The sequence below is a fragment of the Papaver somniferum genome, unplaced genomic scaffold (genome assembly GCF_003573695.1).
Source record: "Papaver somniferum cultivar HN1 unplaced genomic scaffold, ASM357369v1 unplaced-scaffold_133, whole genome shotgun sequence".
Classification (NCBI taxonomy): Eukaryota; Viridiplantae; Streptophyta; class Magnoliopsida; order Ranunculales; family Papaveraceae; genus Papaver; species Papaver somniferum.
The window spans coordinates 8,352,322-8,370,386 of NW_020622492.1; positions in this window are offsets into that span (position 1 = coordinate 8,352,322).

The following is an 18,065-nucleotide window of genomic DNA, read 5'->3' on the forward strand; positions in this document are numbered from 1 at the left end:
AAGTTTCACAAGATGAGAGAAGTAATAGTTTATGAAAGATTAAGGATTTCAAGGTGTTGGACCGGCCACATCTAGGGCATGGACTGCCGACTAAGTTGCCCGGTCCCGTGACTCCTTTCCCTATTTTATCTTATTATTTTTCATGAAACCACGAAAATATGGAGAAACCATGAAAATATGGAGAGACCATGAGTTTTGCTCGAACAAGGAAAGTTGTTAGAATGGAGGAGTCTTCATGGGTTCATGAAAACAACAAAATAAGGAAAATAATGGAGGAAGCATGGAACCGTCCACGGCTAAGGCATGTCCGGGCGGCCGGTGGACCCGTCCCATGGGCGCTTCTCCATTATTTTATTGTTATTATTTTCTCTCTCCTTTTTTGTGCGGGATTCCTCATTTTTCCATATTTTGGATGCTCGTTCGTGCATTTGGGTGCTCGTTCGTGCATCACGGTTGAGTACACTTGCACCATTTTATGGAACAGCCCAGATGCCCGATTACTGAGTATTTATTACTAATTTATGAAATTCAGTGGAGAATGATCCATGAATTGAGCAATAAAGGTGAGTAGTTTATTATTATCAATTCATAGGATCAATCGTAGATTCGACCATGAATTCGGAATAATAATAAAATAGGTACTACTATTCCATGGGATGATGGATTCGACCGCAGAACCGGAGTAATAAGATAGGTGGTGATATTACCATTTCATGAGATCAGCCATGGATTCGACCATGAAATAGAAGTAATATCTATTACCATTTCATGAGATCAAGCTGTGGATTCGATCATGAAATCGGAGAAATACATTTATCTATTACCATTCCATAAAACCAGTCGTGAGTTTGACCATGGAATATGTGCAATAAGATAATATAGATTATTTTCTAGGAATCCAGTGGTGAATGTCACGGTAGAATTAATCTATTGCAGAAGGGATATCAGCCAGTTAAAGCGTCATACCCATTCTGAGGTGCATAGTCAGGAAACAGCGGATGTTTGCCGAAGTCCCGAAGACGTTATTGCTCTCAACCTTAATGAGAACCTCCTGGGTCTATACACGGTCTCTCTACATAGTTAGGGAACAGTGAGTGTCACCGACGTCCTCAAGGCGTTATTGCTCTCAATCTTACGGAGAACCGCCCAATCATTCTTCTATGTAGAGTGGGGTCTCTCTCATGTATTCAGGGAACAGTGAGTATCACCGACGTCCTGAAGGCGTTATTGCTCTTAATCTTACGGAGAACCGCCCAATTATATAATTCTGCATAGAGGGCATGATGAAATGCGAGGTATCGAACGCTCAGCTAGTGGAGGCCTTCCGAAATGCATAATCACCATGGCTTTGCAAAATATGAATCGTCACATGCCTGAAAGTCGTGTCACAAACATGTATCATAATTTTACGGTTTTGACCTTTATTGAAAATCCACCATCTACACCGTTGCACGCCGCACGCTGTAAACCGCTAGACCAATACTCCAGTAAGTATCAACAGTTTGTGACATGTTTGATGTCTCGAGTAGGTGGGCCAATTCGCGGTACTTGCCGCAAAGAATAACACATGGCGTTGTTAGGTTAAATAACTAAGTTATTTATGAAGCCGATATTTATAAAATATCGCATGTATTCGATGCATGTGAAGCATCACTTTTAAGCAAACAACTCAAAGTAATCGATGTGCATGTTGCATCGTTGTTTTAAAGCTTGATTGAATACGTCGCGGATAAGCGTATTAAAGGAGGCAACATGATCGACCACTTTTGGGTGATCGTTTGGTGGCTCTAGGGACACACCATCACTTGGTCGGTCACCGCTCGTGGAAGAGGGGTGATCGGTTATCTAAACCATCCGACCAAGCTAGCAAAGTTGGTCGGACAAGATGATTTTCGGCAGTTGAACGCTGCCGCTGATTATTTTTTAGGGTTTGAAGCTGCACAACCAACCCTCTTTGAGCGTGCGTTCTAGGACATCGAACCCTTTTCCGAACAGGCCGATCGGCCATGTATAGAGGTGGGTCAACGGTGATCACACTGATATCTTCGGGGCGCCTGAGATTGAATCTAAGCCACTTGATTATATTTTTTGATGGTGTTGTAGTAAATAGGATTCGTTTTAGACTTGTGAAGGAAATGGAATTTTTTGATTTAAAAAAAATATATATACAAAAATATTAACAATGGGCGAGAGGTACTGGGACTAAGGATTTGGCCGAATTCACTACACAGGGTTCATTCATATATTCTTTGACAATTTAAAACTCAATAAAATTAACATGGACTCTGATTTTGCCAAGATAGATTCTCAAAACATCGTTGTAAGTCCTAAGCATGATGTATCAAAACACCTAAGCTAAGCATACATCATCAAATTAAATAACAACCAATTAATTCAAATCATATTTTAATTTTAAATTAATGCAAAAGTAATAAAAAAGAATAAAATAAATTTACCCGTGTATGAAATTCACCCTCCTCCGTCGTCCCAGTGTTGGTTTTAGCTCATCATGATAAAAACACGCTCAAAATATTTATTTATTGCTCAAATGGTGTTTACAATGAAGAAAAGAAGAGAAAATGGTGTAAACAGCTAATGTGCGACCCACAAGAAGCGTCACAAAAGAACGATAAAAGAGAAGTGTTATTGTCGCTGTGGTTCTAAGACCCACACCTACGACCCACGCCTGTGAGTCTGTTTCACTGTTGATAAACGACTGTCCCTGCGAGTCTGTTCTTCGTGTTCTTGGTGTTCTTTATCATCAGCAGCAGCAGAAACAGAGTTTCATCAACTCTTGATTTCTCGCTCCTGAGCTCTCCTATCGACCCCAAACTCTCGACACCCCTTCCTTGTACCTGTAGAAACTTATTTATACTCAACAGGGCCCTCGAATCTCTCCATAACTTCAAAATATTTCCCATGACTCGGCAGTAAAGAGAAAATATTCTCGGATTGTTTTCTTTCCTTTCTTGCCTACTCACGCTGTCAACCAGTGTTTACACGCTCCAAACATGCTCCCAGATCATCAAGGAATGTGTCAAGACGTTGCAAACGCATGACATCTTCCATACAACATCGACACAATCCCGAGTATCTTTTCTCAACCACGTATTCCTTGATTTCTTTAAACCGAGAATCAAGCCCAACTGGATCGATTCCAACAACCAAAATAGCTTCCCATATCCATATCACGTCTACCCAACAAGAATCAGAGGTTTAGTCTACCTCTAACCCCTCCAAATATCCGATTGAAATCTCACAGGGAAGAAAAAAAATTTCCCTCCAAAACTGAAATTTGAATTTGAGAAGAAGGACACCCCTTATCAGTGGTCGCCCCTTATCCGCTGCTGGAGTCCGAATAACACATGTCCCTTGGGGTATCTTTAGTAATTTTTCTGGGGTGCTTCCGGTGCATTTTTGCGGTGCCTTTAGTACTTTTTCCTGGGGTGTAAAACACTACTTTTCGAGCCCATTTCGCCGCAAGGACTTGTTTCTCTAAAATTTCCTACAAAGACATAAAATAACACAATAAATACAAAATCGAGCACTAACAATACATACAAATGAGACATATTAGACACATAACTGCGTCTATCAACACCCCCAAACTTATTATTTGCTAGTCCTCGAGCAAAACTAATATGGAAAATAAAATCTTAACTCACTAAGTGTCCCTAGTGACCGAGTTAATCTCGGGAGGGTTTACCAGAGGTGTGCCCACAAAACCATTACTCCAGACCCTAGCTATCTACGCAGAACCTTGGAAGGCAATAAAGAATCTCCTTGGTTGACATACTTATTGACTACAGGAGGAAGTACCCTGATGCGAAATTCCAATTGTTGTACACGAGTTTACACTCAAGCATACTAAAATTCATATAAAGTGGCAGAGCTCTACTCCGATAGTTGTACTATGGACATCATATTCGGAGTCAAACTAATCATATGGATAGAAAAAGGAGATGGAAATAGAAAAATTTAGATGGTTTTGATGTTAACTAAATGATCGATGTTTCACATATTTGTCTGAAGGCCACTGCCAGAATGAACCTATCCTAATAGACTGAGATACCGGTCTGACTAATATCAACACAACTGGCATATACAAGGGAACCAGTGGTCAATAACTTAAATCTAGATCAACAAACTGGCAAATACAAGGGAACCAGCAGTTGACTACACAGAACAATAACCATTTTTTTTTAACTTAACGACATGAATAGATCTTTTTGATCCAAGCGCATGCTTCTTGTCAGCAGATTACACGATAGTTCCCACGGGTCCTGCATTCCACGCTTGCTTAGGCGACGGAAACAGGGAGAACACACGCATATTGCTATCCAAGTGTTAATACTTATTCCGATTGGTCTAACTGGTCCAATCTCTTTTTTTTTTTTTAGTAACTCAGTCACTCTAATTCTCCCTAGCAGTGGTAACAACTTGAATCGTGTGCCCCACCTAATCACTTAGAGAAACATAGCTTAAAATCAAAAAAAAAAATAAAAAAAAAATGAAAAGGACTCAACGAGATATGGTGCAACTATCATGTTATTTCTAACACCTGAGCTCTGTGCTTTTATGAATAGACTCTATAGATATTTCCATCTAATCAGATTGGTTCCTCAACTCCTACAACCAAGATGCTTCCATCCACTTAGATTAGTTAGTGCCATCCTGAATACGCATAAATTTCTAGGCTATGGAGTTTAATAATTGAAACTAAAAAGTTTCTCCCATACCCCCAAACTTAAATCTAACATTGTCCTCAATGTTATAAAGATGAAACTAAAAGCATGAACAAGGAGAAACTGTTACCATTTGAAGAGAAAGAGTTAAGGAAAGATATTACCGTGTTGCATGAGCATGGGATACCTCCCAAGAAGTTCTAAGTTTAAAGTCTTCAGCCAGACTTAGGAAAGGATTAGTCAACTCGAACCATAAAGTAACAGTCGAAATAATTGTGGGTCTTCAAAATTAAATAGAGATGACCAAAGGAAACTGCAATGAACCAAGAAAGTGAACAAGACTAGCATGCCCTTACTTAGTTTCCTGATTAAGAAATTTATATCTAATTGTGGTTCAGGTTCTATGAAAGGGTCTAAATAGAAAATTTTCATTGGCTGCGTTTCTTCATAGGTGGGATCCGAATCATTAGGTCCTAGAGTCTGAAAAAACTCAAATATGATCTTAGAAGCGCACAATAATAACCTAAATAACTGAGGATCCTCTAAGTCAATAATATTTGACTTACATAATTGACCACAATGAGAGTAGTGGTCATTCTTAAGCAAATGTGTCGATTCTAATTTCCTGAAGCATTTAGGTTTAGTCTCACAACTTAATATTCGACACATTTGGAATATAAACGTTCCCACAGTTGGAAGAAAACTATTTGGTGGGAAAAAAAAGTCAATCTGGGGATCATAGCCTGGGCAAACCACATCAACCAGAGGATGGGTTTCTAACGACTGAACTTCTTCCTGGACATCATTAGGTTCGGGAAAACGAGTATGAAGGTAATCTTGTAAAATTGTCGAGGAAGAGATATCAAGTCCTAAGTGAAGGGACTTTCTGAGAGTTAAATGTAAGGAACTAGGAAGGTGATAATCACCCCCAAACTTAGAGTTTTCAGTGTCTCTAGATAGACTAGTTACAATCTCCCTAATTTCTGGATCATTAGATTCTTGAAAATGGTCAATTGATTCTTCTAATTTATTATCAGGTATTGCATCTTTACTCATCTCTATGGGTATATCTTCTTCATCTAATACTATTGTTTCTAAGTCTCTAGACTCTAAAACAGCATTTTCGGAATAGACTTGTTCCTCTAAACCACTATCGGCTTCGTAATCAAAAGGAAAAACTACATCGTCTAAAACGGTGGCATCCCTAATCAAATCCTCGTCCTTTTGAATAGGTGAATAATCATAAAAATTATTTGGATTTGAACTAGAAATAATATAATCATTATAAAGCTCAATTGGATTAATAGATTCCTGATCACTATGCCTACATATTTCAGATTCTTCATTACTACTATCCTCATCATCATAATAGTACAAAGATGATTGAACATTATCTAAATAAGTAGTGTCTTTTATTCTAGCCTCGTCCTCTAAATTAGGAAAATATTCACTATTGATATCAAGGGAAGAATTAGAAACCCTATTTTGGAAATTTAGATTATTTCGAGCAGCATTAGCCAACTGTTCCTTTTCTGCCTCTAGACGTGCCTGAATTTCACTGAGCATAACACTTATACGTTTACCACTCTCGTTTATCATCTCAGAATATCGTGTAAACTCTACTTTTGAACTATTCATTGCAACTAAACGTTTATACGTCCTTTCAATCCGTTGTTGGGTCTCTTCTAGAGATGGAACAGGTTCAGAAATATCATAATCAGGACTAGTTTCCAAAAACGAGTAACCCGTACTACAGTGTTCCTGATTTTCTTGCTCGTAAGACCAATTCGCGTGTGGATAGTAATTGGGCTCACCATGGTATGAACCATAACCTTGAAAAGGTTGGCGTTCCCAACTACTATTCCCACCATGGTCATAAAAATGATGATGTCCATATTCAAATTCAGATCGATACTCATTGTATTGGCTTCTGTCATACCAGTTCGACATTCTTAATTGCAAGGGAATTCTACACAATCACAAACAAGGCTGACTCGACCAAATCAAACCTACTGATTTCTAGCAAACAAAAAGCATGATGGCTCCACTTAGATTGTTTTCTAGACCAGCTTCTATTCCTTCGAAAAGGAATTCGTTACAATTTGAGCACACCCCTCTGGAATCAATCCGAGCTAATGTAAGTTGAATCGAGGCGAGGGAAGCTCAGTGGAGCTTTGATACCCAAAGCCTCACCGGTATTACAAGGCGCCGCAATCACGCATTCAACTTACAGAAACCATCAAGAACTTTGAAGTATGCTTAAATGAGTAACCAATATTTTTCGAAAGATTTTCCTACCAAGCTCGTTACCCTATCGGTCTCGTTCTAATCAAATTTTAAGCTTGGGTTCGCGTTAGGTTTCGTTTTCCTAAGGAAGGCAAGAAGGGAACGGTGATGAAATCCGAACCCTTATCTTATATGGCCAGTCTTGCCCTTTACTATGAAATTAAAGCAGCCGGTTCAGTCCTCAACATATAATCACCTTAAGGCAGACAGTAAACCCGCTGACAGGAGATTCGCGGGTGTTTAGAAGTTTACCTCTCGTACCAGACGGGCGAAGAACCGCTGTAGTCGACTCGGGCCACTGACTCCGGTGTCAGTGTGCGAACCCGAGGGGCCGAGACGATATTGTAATCGTCGTCCTTCCCTGCAAACAGTTTTTTTATTTTTTTTATTTTTTTTTATATAACCCTTCTGTAGGGTTTAAAATTAAAATAAATTGTCCAAAGTCCAGTCCAACGAAAAGAAATACAAATAATAATAATAATAATTACAAAAATAAAATAAAATGGAAAGTCTCTTAAAAAAAAAAAAAAAAAATCTCTCTCTTCTTTTTTTTCTCTCTTTTTTTTCTTTATTTTTTTTTTGCTTTGTCTTTTTTCCTTCTCTTTTAGCTTTAAGCTTTGATTCCAAGGTCTTTAGTATCCAACTTCAAACCTGTAATACAAAGACACAACCAAAGAGAAGTAAAAAGAACAAATGGAATAATAAAAAATAATAAAAACCTAAAAATTCTACCTAAGCACAAATCCGCGTCGGCGGCGCCAAAATGATTATATTTTTTGATGGGGTTGTAGTAAATAGGATTCGTTTCAGACTTGTGAAGGAAATGGAATTTTTTGATTTAAAAAAAATATATATACAAAAATATTAACAATGGGCGAGAGGTACTGGGACTAAGGATTTGGCCGAATTCACTACACAGGGTTCATTCATATATTCTTTGACAATTTAAAACTCAATAAAATTAACATGGACTCTGATTTTGCCAAGATAGATTCTCAAAGCATCGAATGTAAGTCCTAAGCATGATGTATCAAAACACCTAAGCTAAGCATACATCATCAAATTAAATAACAACCAATTAATTCAAATCATATTTCAATTTTAAATTAACGCAAAAGTCATAAAAAAGAATAAAATAAATTTACCCGTGTATGAAATTCACCCTCCTCCATCGTCCCAGTGTTGGGTTTAGCTCATCATGATAAAAACACGCTCAAAATATTTATTTATTGCTCAAATGGTGTTTACAATGAAGAGAAGAAGAGAAAATGGTGTAAACAGCTAATGTGCGACCCACATGAAGCGTCACAAAAGAACGATAAAAGAGAAGTACTATTGTCGATGTGGTTCTAAGACCCACACCTACGACCCACGCATGTGAGTCTGTTTCACTGTTGATAAACGACTGTCCCTGCGAGTCTGTTCTTCGTGTTCTTGGTGTTCTTCATCATCATCATCAGCAGCAGCAGAAACAGAGTTTCATCAACTCTTGATTTCTCGCTCCTGAGCTCTCCTATCGACCCCAAACTCTCGACACCCCTTCCTTGTACCTGTAGAAACTTATTTATACTCAACAGGTCCCTCGAATCTCTCCATAACTTCAAAATATTTCTCATGACTCGGCAGTAAAGAGAAAATATTCTCGGATTGTTTTCTTTCCTTTCTTGCCTACTCACGTTGTCAACCAGTGTTTACACGCTCCAAACATGCTCCCAGATCATCAAGGAATGTGTCAAGACGTTGCAAACGCATGCCATCTTCCATACAACATCGACACAATCCCGAGTATCTTTTCTCAACCACGTATTCCCTGATTTCTTTAAACCGAGAATCAAGCCCAACTGGATCGATTCCAACAACCAAAATAGCTTCCCATATCCATATCATGTCTACCCAACAAGAATCAGAGGTTTAGTCTACCTCTAACCCCTCCAAATATCCGATTGAAATCTGCCAGGGAAGAAATAAAAATTCCCGCCAAAACTGAAATTTGAATTTGAGAAGAAGGACACCCCTTATCCAGTGGTCGCCCCTTATCCGCTGCTGGAGTCCGAATAACACATGTCCCTTGGGGTGTCTTTAGTAATTTTTCTGGGGTGCTTCCGGTGCATTTCTGCGGTGCCTTTAGTACTTTGTCCTGGGGTGTAAAACACTACTTTTCGATCCCATTTCGCCGCAAGGACTTATTTCTCTAAAATTTCCTACAAAAACATAAAATAACACAATAAATACAAAATCGAGCACTAACAATACATACAAATGAGACATATTAGACACATAAATGCGTCTATCACCACTCAACTAGGCTGGCGAAGATGGTTGGTCGCGATTGATTTGTGACGGTAGGGCGTTGCCACAAGCACAATTTTAGGGTTTTCAAAGCATCTCGTTTAAGCTACTTTGGGAAAACGATTTGGTATGCTCTGGTTTTTCCATGGAAAGGTCGATCTACCAAGGAAGGAGTTGGGCCAACAGTGAACACGTTGGCACTTCTTTGGTTGCTCGAGATGCGATCCAAGCCGTATAACTAGGCCGACTAAGTTGTACGGTCATGATCGATCTGTGACATCTGTGTATCGCCGCGACCCAAATTAGGGTTTTGCTCACAACGCGTTTGCTCGAGTTTGGAAATCGATTTAGTGCCCTATAGGCTTGCCGAGGGAAAATCGGTCAGGCAAGGGGAGAGTTGGGCCGCCAATGTGCATGCTGGCGCCTCTTTGATCATTCCAGGGAAGATCTCGGTCGTCCAACTAGGCTGGAAAAGTTGGTCGGTCATGATGTATTTAAGACCCTTTTTAACGGTCTTGGATCGTTGGAGCTTTCTTTCGAATAGCTCGAACACCCATTTTAGGGTGGACGTTCGGAGCACTTGTGGATGACAGAGTGGGACTCGATCAACTAGGGCGCTAGTGGGACCGCTGGCGGTCAATACCGTGATTGCCTAGTCCTGTTAGGAGTAAGCTATGCTCGTTAAATCGTGCGGCCAAGTTGTGTGGCCGTGATCGTTTCTGAGACTGATATTAACAGTCTAGATTTTCTTTAAGGAATAAATATGTGTTCGATCATGCTAAATTTAATTAAAAACTGTGTGAACGCGTTGATCTCTTTGTCAGAGAGATGTAGCTTGTATGAGTGTTTTTATGCAGATCCCAATTCTAGCACTTCGGGAGATTCATGCTACTCTGCTGAGAGTGAGCATTGATCGTCATGTCATGTCAGTATTGAGAGTTCGGCTGGGAACATAGCATGGAAAAATACCAGGCGAGTCATGCATTAGTTAATAATGTTGGTATAAAGTAGAATTCACAGAATATTTGGGATTGCTACTACGCGCACCATTCTGAATGAATTTAATATATATACTGAGTTGTTCAATACATGTATAAGTAAAGAGGTTTGAGTACTCGTTACCTTCAAACTCTTTTATTCCTTTGCAGGATGAAAGCGCTAAATATAGGGTTTTACGACTTTTACCTTAAACTAAAAACCACCATCAACAATCTTATAATTCCAATTCCATTCCCTTCCAGGTGCCCATGTATGAATATTTTCTTCGGAAATGGGAGCCAATAAATCTATCCGGAGCCCCTCATGGACCTCATGGATGTAGTAAAATAAAAGGAAAACTCCGAACATGACCATCTCAAGTGATGGGTAAGAATTTATCCAAAATTCACTCCCAGGAATATTATGCGGGGGTAGAGAATATTTATGGAACGTCTCAATATCCAAATTAAAAGATACTATGCCGATATCCTGTTGATAACAATCCTTCCGAAAAATACAACCATATGGGTACACACCTGAACTCCGAAAAGTATAAGGAATCTCCTCTGCTATGTTCCTCCATCCCCTCTTGTCTCCTAGAGTGTGTATTTGAACTTTACCATCCATGTGAATTCGAAATACCTTATACTCATTGGTACGCTGACAATAGCCGAAACCCCCAAAGTTGTATCGTGGATACCACGAAAGTACTTGATCTCGTGCAATTGGGATACATAGTTGTGGCAGATGGAGGTGCTCACCAGTTTCTGGATTCAAAACATATACAGGATCTTGTATGTCGTTGTGTGAAACATAATAACATACCATACCATTGCAAGATCCAACTATTGGGTGCAACTTAGTCCAATCATCATAGGTTCCATCATTCGGGGCGTCGTAGGTTCCATCATTCGGGCGTCGTGATTGTCGGCTGTTACGATCGGGCTGAAATCTTCCTTTCTATAAAAGAGTTGGATAACTTTATCTTTCCTCATTCTTGGTGTGACACCAAAAAGGAATTCAATTTTTTTGTCCCCAAGGATAGTATTCCATTCTTTGCATACACATTTGCTTGCTAAAGCGCTTTCTACAGTTTGGAGGCGCTGTAGTATCTCGGTAGTTAATTCCGGCAACATATCCATCACTATTATACTGATGAAAGATTATGAAAACAAATTACAAGCATTTAGGATTTTCTTATTGTAGAATGCCACAAGAAGATACGAGTAAAGCTTATATATATAGACATCCAATACACCTGTTGGCGAATGGTCGCGTCCTTAATGACCAACCATCATTCTAGGAGATTTTTGGATCCTCTCGTCAACTTCATATCAACAGTCCCTCTTAGCAGAAATCATTTTCCTCTCCCTCTTAACAGAACTCAGTTTTATCTTAATACTCTATGTTTTTTTTTCTATGCTTGGTGTAATTTGAAAACTCTAATTTTTTTGGTTTTCCATCATTATCTTAAATCACTATTCTTTGATATTTACACCAAATATTTCAATTTCCATATTACTGAGATATTGTAGCAATATAATGAGATATGAAATGAATATTTTCATGTTTATATAATTTCCTTTTTAATCTAATATACATTTTGAACATAACAAACTAAAATAAATCACGATCTCTTAGGAAATACCCAAATAATTTTTCTACTTTTCAACTAATTACCTAGGTCAGTTAGGGTGGCCCGGCCGGCTGGATCATAGGTGTAACGCAAAAAAAGGAAAAAACCAAAGGTTGGCTAGTTAAACAACGGCCCAACATTTAGAGGCAACACTATCATGTTGAAAACTGAATTGTACATTTCAACGTAGAAAAAAATTCAAACACCAGAAAAAAAAACAACACAACTACAAGAAAAAAAGAGCTACAACCCAAGGAATAATTGTACATTTCAACATAGAAAAAAAATCCAAATACCAAAAAAAAAAAACACAACTAGAAGAAAAAAAAGCTACATAGATAACCTAAGGAATGTGTTAGTGGCATGGACATCATTAGTACACGTTTCCGATTGTCCACCAAAATTCTTCAACGAGACAACGCTCCTCATTGAGGAATAATTGCAACCTTGCTTGTTTCCCATGGTAGTGTCCCCCAAATTTCCGTCCAAGTTCTGGTGAGTGTATTGTAATGCAATAAACGCCTATTCTGCCACAATAGGTGAAAAAGCGGGGGTCTAACAGCACCACCCAATATTTCGCTTAGCAATCTGTATGGACAAACTCGAATATACTTTTAAGAGAATCAACAAGACTCAATCAATTAAAAGTATATCAACGAGTTTATATCTCTCTTCTTGATTTGATTTACTCAAGCAAGAACTGCGAGTTCTAATCAAATACAAGGAATAACTTGGATGGTACCAAAGACCAATATCCAAGGATCAATCAATGACAATCAACAACCAAAGGTTGGATTACTCTAATTGATGATCTAACACACAACCTGAATTATTTCAATTATAAAGATAAAACAATATAATGCGGAAATTGAAATAACACAGACACCAGAAATTTTGTTAACGAGGAAACCGAAAATGCAAAAAAACCCCGGGACCTAGTCCAAATTGAACACACATTGTATTAAGTCGTTACAGACACTAGCCTACTCCAAGCTAACTTCGGAATGGGCTGTAGTTGAACCCCAATCAATCTCCCACTGATCCAAGGTACAATAATGCTGCCACATTTCCATCTAAGACGCGGATCTTATCCGTCCAAGGTTACCAGCTAACGCAGGGAAACCTTTTGGCTCGATGCCAAGCCCTAGTTTTGGTCGCGCCCAAACAATGCCAAAACCCTAGCTTTTGGCCGCACCTAAACTAGGCCATATTAAAGCCATGTCGGTCATGCTTTCATGCCACTGGATACCAAACGAAGGGTTGCAATAATAAACGGCTACCCTTCCTCTTAAGATGCAAAATCTCGACCGTCGAAGGTCACCAACGAGCCGGCAAGTCTCCCAAGCTCAACTTGCCAAACAACAGCAACATGCTACATGTTTTCCACGAAAACACTCGAGACATCAACACATGTCATAAACTGGGGGATGCTCATTGGGTATTGGTTTGGCGGTTTACAGCGTGCGGCGTACACTACGCCCGTTACAAGACAGTGTCATAAGGATGAGGCGGTTAGTAAATACAGGGAGTAATGGTAAAACACTTTTTTTTATGGAACATCAATTCCAGGCGTTACCGGTGACCACCTCCTCCCATTTACTCATCCGTTTTCCATTTCTTACGAGACCAGAGTACGTTTCACTTCGACTTGTATAAATAAGTCTTACCTATTTCCACCGAACAACAAGTTCTGATCAGGAACATACAACACTCAGAAACATTTGCTAGATTTCCCATCTGTTAGCTTCCCACTTTCTGATGCAAGTCACAAAACAACTACTCTTCCAGGATCAACTATTCTGGTCTCAACACTTTCTTCGCTTCCCTCCCCAAAACCAACCCTTCTCCTCCTCTTTGTGACCGAAGCAAGTCTGGAACGACCATTTATTTGTTTAGGCCGGTGTACATATTGATCTCTTGAATCTAAATTACTCCCTTGCGGTACATTGTTTAGGGTTTAGACTCGTTTCTCACCCACACACCCGAAATTACCGAAATCAGCAGAAACTGTTTCACCCTCAAACAGTAACACTGCGAGTTATTGGAGGCATGCTCGGTTATTTAAAAGGGATTACCCAGGGTTTCAAAATACAGGAAAGATATTGTTTTCCAGTAAGACACAAAGTTTCGGACCTGAAAATCTTGTGGAATACCAAAAATATACGCAGAATATATTTTGTTTCCATTGTCCGAATCTTCCCAAGCTGGAAGGTTTATTTAGAATTCGAAAATCTCAAATAAATCCTATTTTTTTGGAAGATCATGTTGAACACGAACATTTTTAGACAACCATGGATTCGCAGCTATCCATAAATTGCACTCAACTTTTTCAGATAAAAACACATATTGATATTGTGCTCTCGTTTTATGTGCTTTTCCCATCATGAGCACAACAGAATGGGTTCGCACAATCTCCATACAACTAGGTTGTATTGGAGTAAGCCTTTTCTGGCTTACATCGAGTATCAGAAACATAATTCATGTTTCTCTTTGGGAATTTCTGCCCAAAATATTTTCTTCCAGAATAATGATATTTTCTAACTCTAGAGATATGATCTTGTGGAGAAGATGTACTGATATGAGATTCTTCAGAGATAGTTAAATCTCTCTTAATTCTATCAATGAGATTTTCATAAGATTTCTCATCTTAAGGATTTCCTTATGATGCACATCAGTAAGATTGTCTGAAACAATTATCCGGAATTCCTGATTGTTTCTTTTGGAAGAGATTCTTTCTTTCCCTTTCTTCTGGAGTCGTTCTTCATCAAAACGGGAATTGTTTCGATATGAGTGAGGTGGAACCTTTTTCCATAAGCGATTATCAACTCTTTCCTTTGATTCTTTTGAGTTAATCTTATTGGGTAGAAATAAGTTATGTCTTTCTACTGAGGAGTGATCTTTCAGTTTTTTAAGACAATAAACTTCTTTCAATAATTTTACAACCATCTTTTGAAGAAGTATGAGTTTCCTGTCAAGAGATTGAAAATTCTATTCCTTAGGATCACCTTTACGGAATCGGTTCAAAGTTTCCTTTGGACAAGATTTCGTTTGATCATCAGTAGATCTAAAAGCTGGTTTCTTATCTTCTTCTGATTTGATGTAGTTCGGTGGACTACCATCATCATGATTTATTTCCGTTGTGACCAGATTATCACAATCTTCAAAAGTCGAGCTAGGACTTTTTGTTTTCTCATTATCAGAAGAAATTAAAACAACATCATTAGTCAGGATCATATAATGATTCTCTTTATCATGAGTAAGAGATTTACCCAGAGATTCTAGTTTGACGGTGAGATCCAAATTTTCTTTAGCTAAAAGATTTAGTTGAATATCTTTATCTCTGATCTCATGTTTAAGAAGATTTGACTCTGTCTTTAATATTAGCATTCTTGTAGACAGAGATTTAATTGGCTTTAGGAGTTTTACAAACTCTTTATCAGCATCTTCTTTTTAATCAGAGATAGTTCAGATGTTCTCTCAATTTTCGTAACTCCTGGATCATGAGTTAACAAAATAGGAACATCTTCAACATTTGAGTATTCATACTCTTGCATTATGTTAATTGAATCAGACATGAATTCAATTTCTTATAGGTTGGATCACACCAAACACAGATTGTTAGATTTTTTCGTGTTTGCCGGCTCTGATACCAATTGAAAAGACGAGGGTACCCAAATATAGCTCAATCTAAAACTTTTCCACCTATACGTCCTTTTCTGAAAGTGATTCTCTATGGACTGATTCGAGACAATACAACTAATCGGTTCACACTTCGTGTGATCGTCTATGGATACAAGATAGAGACAATACAACAGTGAAGTATGTTTACTTGATAATAGGTTCGGACTTAACCAAAATCTAGGGATTGTCTATCAAGTAAAATAGGAATTAACGTTTGTGCAATTTACTTTAAATTATAATAAACACAATTATAATTGCGAAAAATAAAAGTAAATGACACAGCAAGATTTTGTTAACGAGGAAACCGCAAATGCAGAAAAACCCCGGGACCTAGTCCAGAATTGAATACTCTCAGAATTAACTCACTAGACAAAATCAAACCAACTTCGTATGGTTGAAACCAAGCAACTAAACCTATAGTTCACCTAGTTCCCTCAGTATCCCTGCGCCTCCAACTTACGCCTCTGATCCCAGCAGGATACTGCGCACTTGATTCCCTTAGATGATCTCACCCACAACTAAGAGTTGCTACGACCCAAAATCGCAGGCTTTGACAATAAAAAAATATGTCTCCCACAGACAAGTCTATCAAAGAATCAATATGTCTCCCACAGATAAACCCTAAAGGTTTTGTTCTGTTTTTGGATAATAATCAAGGTGAACATAATTGATAATCCGGTCTTATATTCCCGAAGAACAACCTAGATTTATCAATCACCTCACAACAATCTTAATCGTATGGTAGTGAAACAAGATGTTGCGGAATCACAAACAATGAGACAAAGATGTTTGTGATTACTTTTTATATCTTGCCTATCGGAGATATCAATCTCAAGCTAATCAATATGATTGTACTCGTACGATAAAAGATGCAAGATCATATCACACAACTACCATAAAAGTAGTATCGGTCTGGCTTCACAATCCCAATGATGTCTTTAAGTCGTTAACCTGGTTTTAGAAGAAGAAAACCAAAGGTTAAAGGAGAATCGACTCTAGCACGCAAACTAGTATCACATGTAAGGTGTGGGGATTAGTTTTGCACAATATTAGATGTCTCCTTTATATAGTCTTTCAAATCAGGGTTTGCAATCAATGTTAGCTTAATAACAAAGCATTCAATATTCACCGTTAGATGAAAACCTGATTTAGATTCAAGTTAATATTTCTCAACCGTTAGATCGAAAACTTAGCTTGTTATACACACTTGACAATGCACGCTTCTAGGTTTGTTAACCGTACCCAAACGTATGCACTTGTTGGATCAAAATAATTGTAACGATGGACAATACAATTGCGGGATTGATTGCTAAGATTCCTTGATTTATTATAAAACAGAATGGGGGTTAGGCTTACCTCAGTAAAGCATGATAAGCCTTTCAAGGCTAGACATTGATCCAAATCACCAGCTTGGTGAGCTAAAGAAATGCAACTGGGGGCTGGATCTATTTCCTTATCAGAGCTCAGAGGAATGATTTGAGTACTTCTTTGAGTCCCTGGTTTTTGCAATAGTTTCCTTTTTTTTCCGGTTGTAGCAAGAGGTACCTGGAATCCGACTAGAGTGCATTAGACTTGATAGAGATTTTAATTTACTTTTGTTAACTGAGAGGAGATTAGAGAAAATTAACAGGGTAAGATAAAAATTGAAACCAATCAATTAAAGGCTACAAGAAAAAAAGAGGATAGCTTAATGAAGGGTCAGCTATGATAAAGAACCACTGCAGAAGAAAGGTTTCAGAAGAGTAGATTCAATCAATCAAAATTAAATTCGAATTGAGTCTAGAGGATTCAAAGACCAAACCGATATAAGCAATCTTAAATAAGTACCTATTACACTAGCAGAATCCAAAAAAAAGACAAGAAATAAGAGAAAGAGAGTAGCAGATAAGATGGAGAAAAAAAGGGGGATTCCGGTGATTTCAGATCTGAAAAAAGAGCTTTGAAACTCTGAATTAATCAAGGGGTCTTCGAACCAAGGATGGCGGCAGCAAGGAGTCTTAGTAGCAATTGGTAACAAAAGAGTCTTAGAGATTGTATCTTGATTTGTAGCACGGTGTCTTAGTAACAGATGAAACAAAGTGGCTTAGTAGCAAAGGTGGACAAAGGGTCTTTGAATCTGATGAGAAAACACTCTTAGGGGCATTCGGATCTTGATTTTTAATTATGAAATTTTTTTAATGGTGATTTCCGATTGCCATCACCGCCGTATGATGGTGGCTACTGGCTATATTACGGTGGTTAACGGTTTCATTTTGGCTGTTTTAGTGGTGGGGAGTTAATACCAAGAGAGAGGAAAGAGAGAGTCTCTTGGAGGTTTGGAGGGGAGGTTTGGTTCATGGGCGCGTGTGAATCACATCATTCATACAGTGATATGACAACATATAATATGTACCAAATATTTGTTGTCTTAGTTGAGAAGCTGTAATTGTCGCATTTCTAGCTCCATATTCTGTGGTTGAGTAGTTTAAAGCCCTCGTATATACAAATGTTGCCATAACATGCCTGGGTGC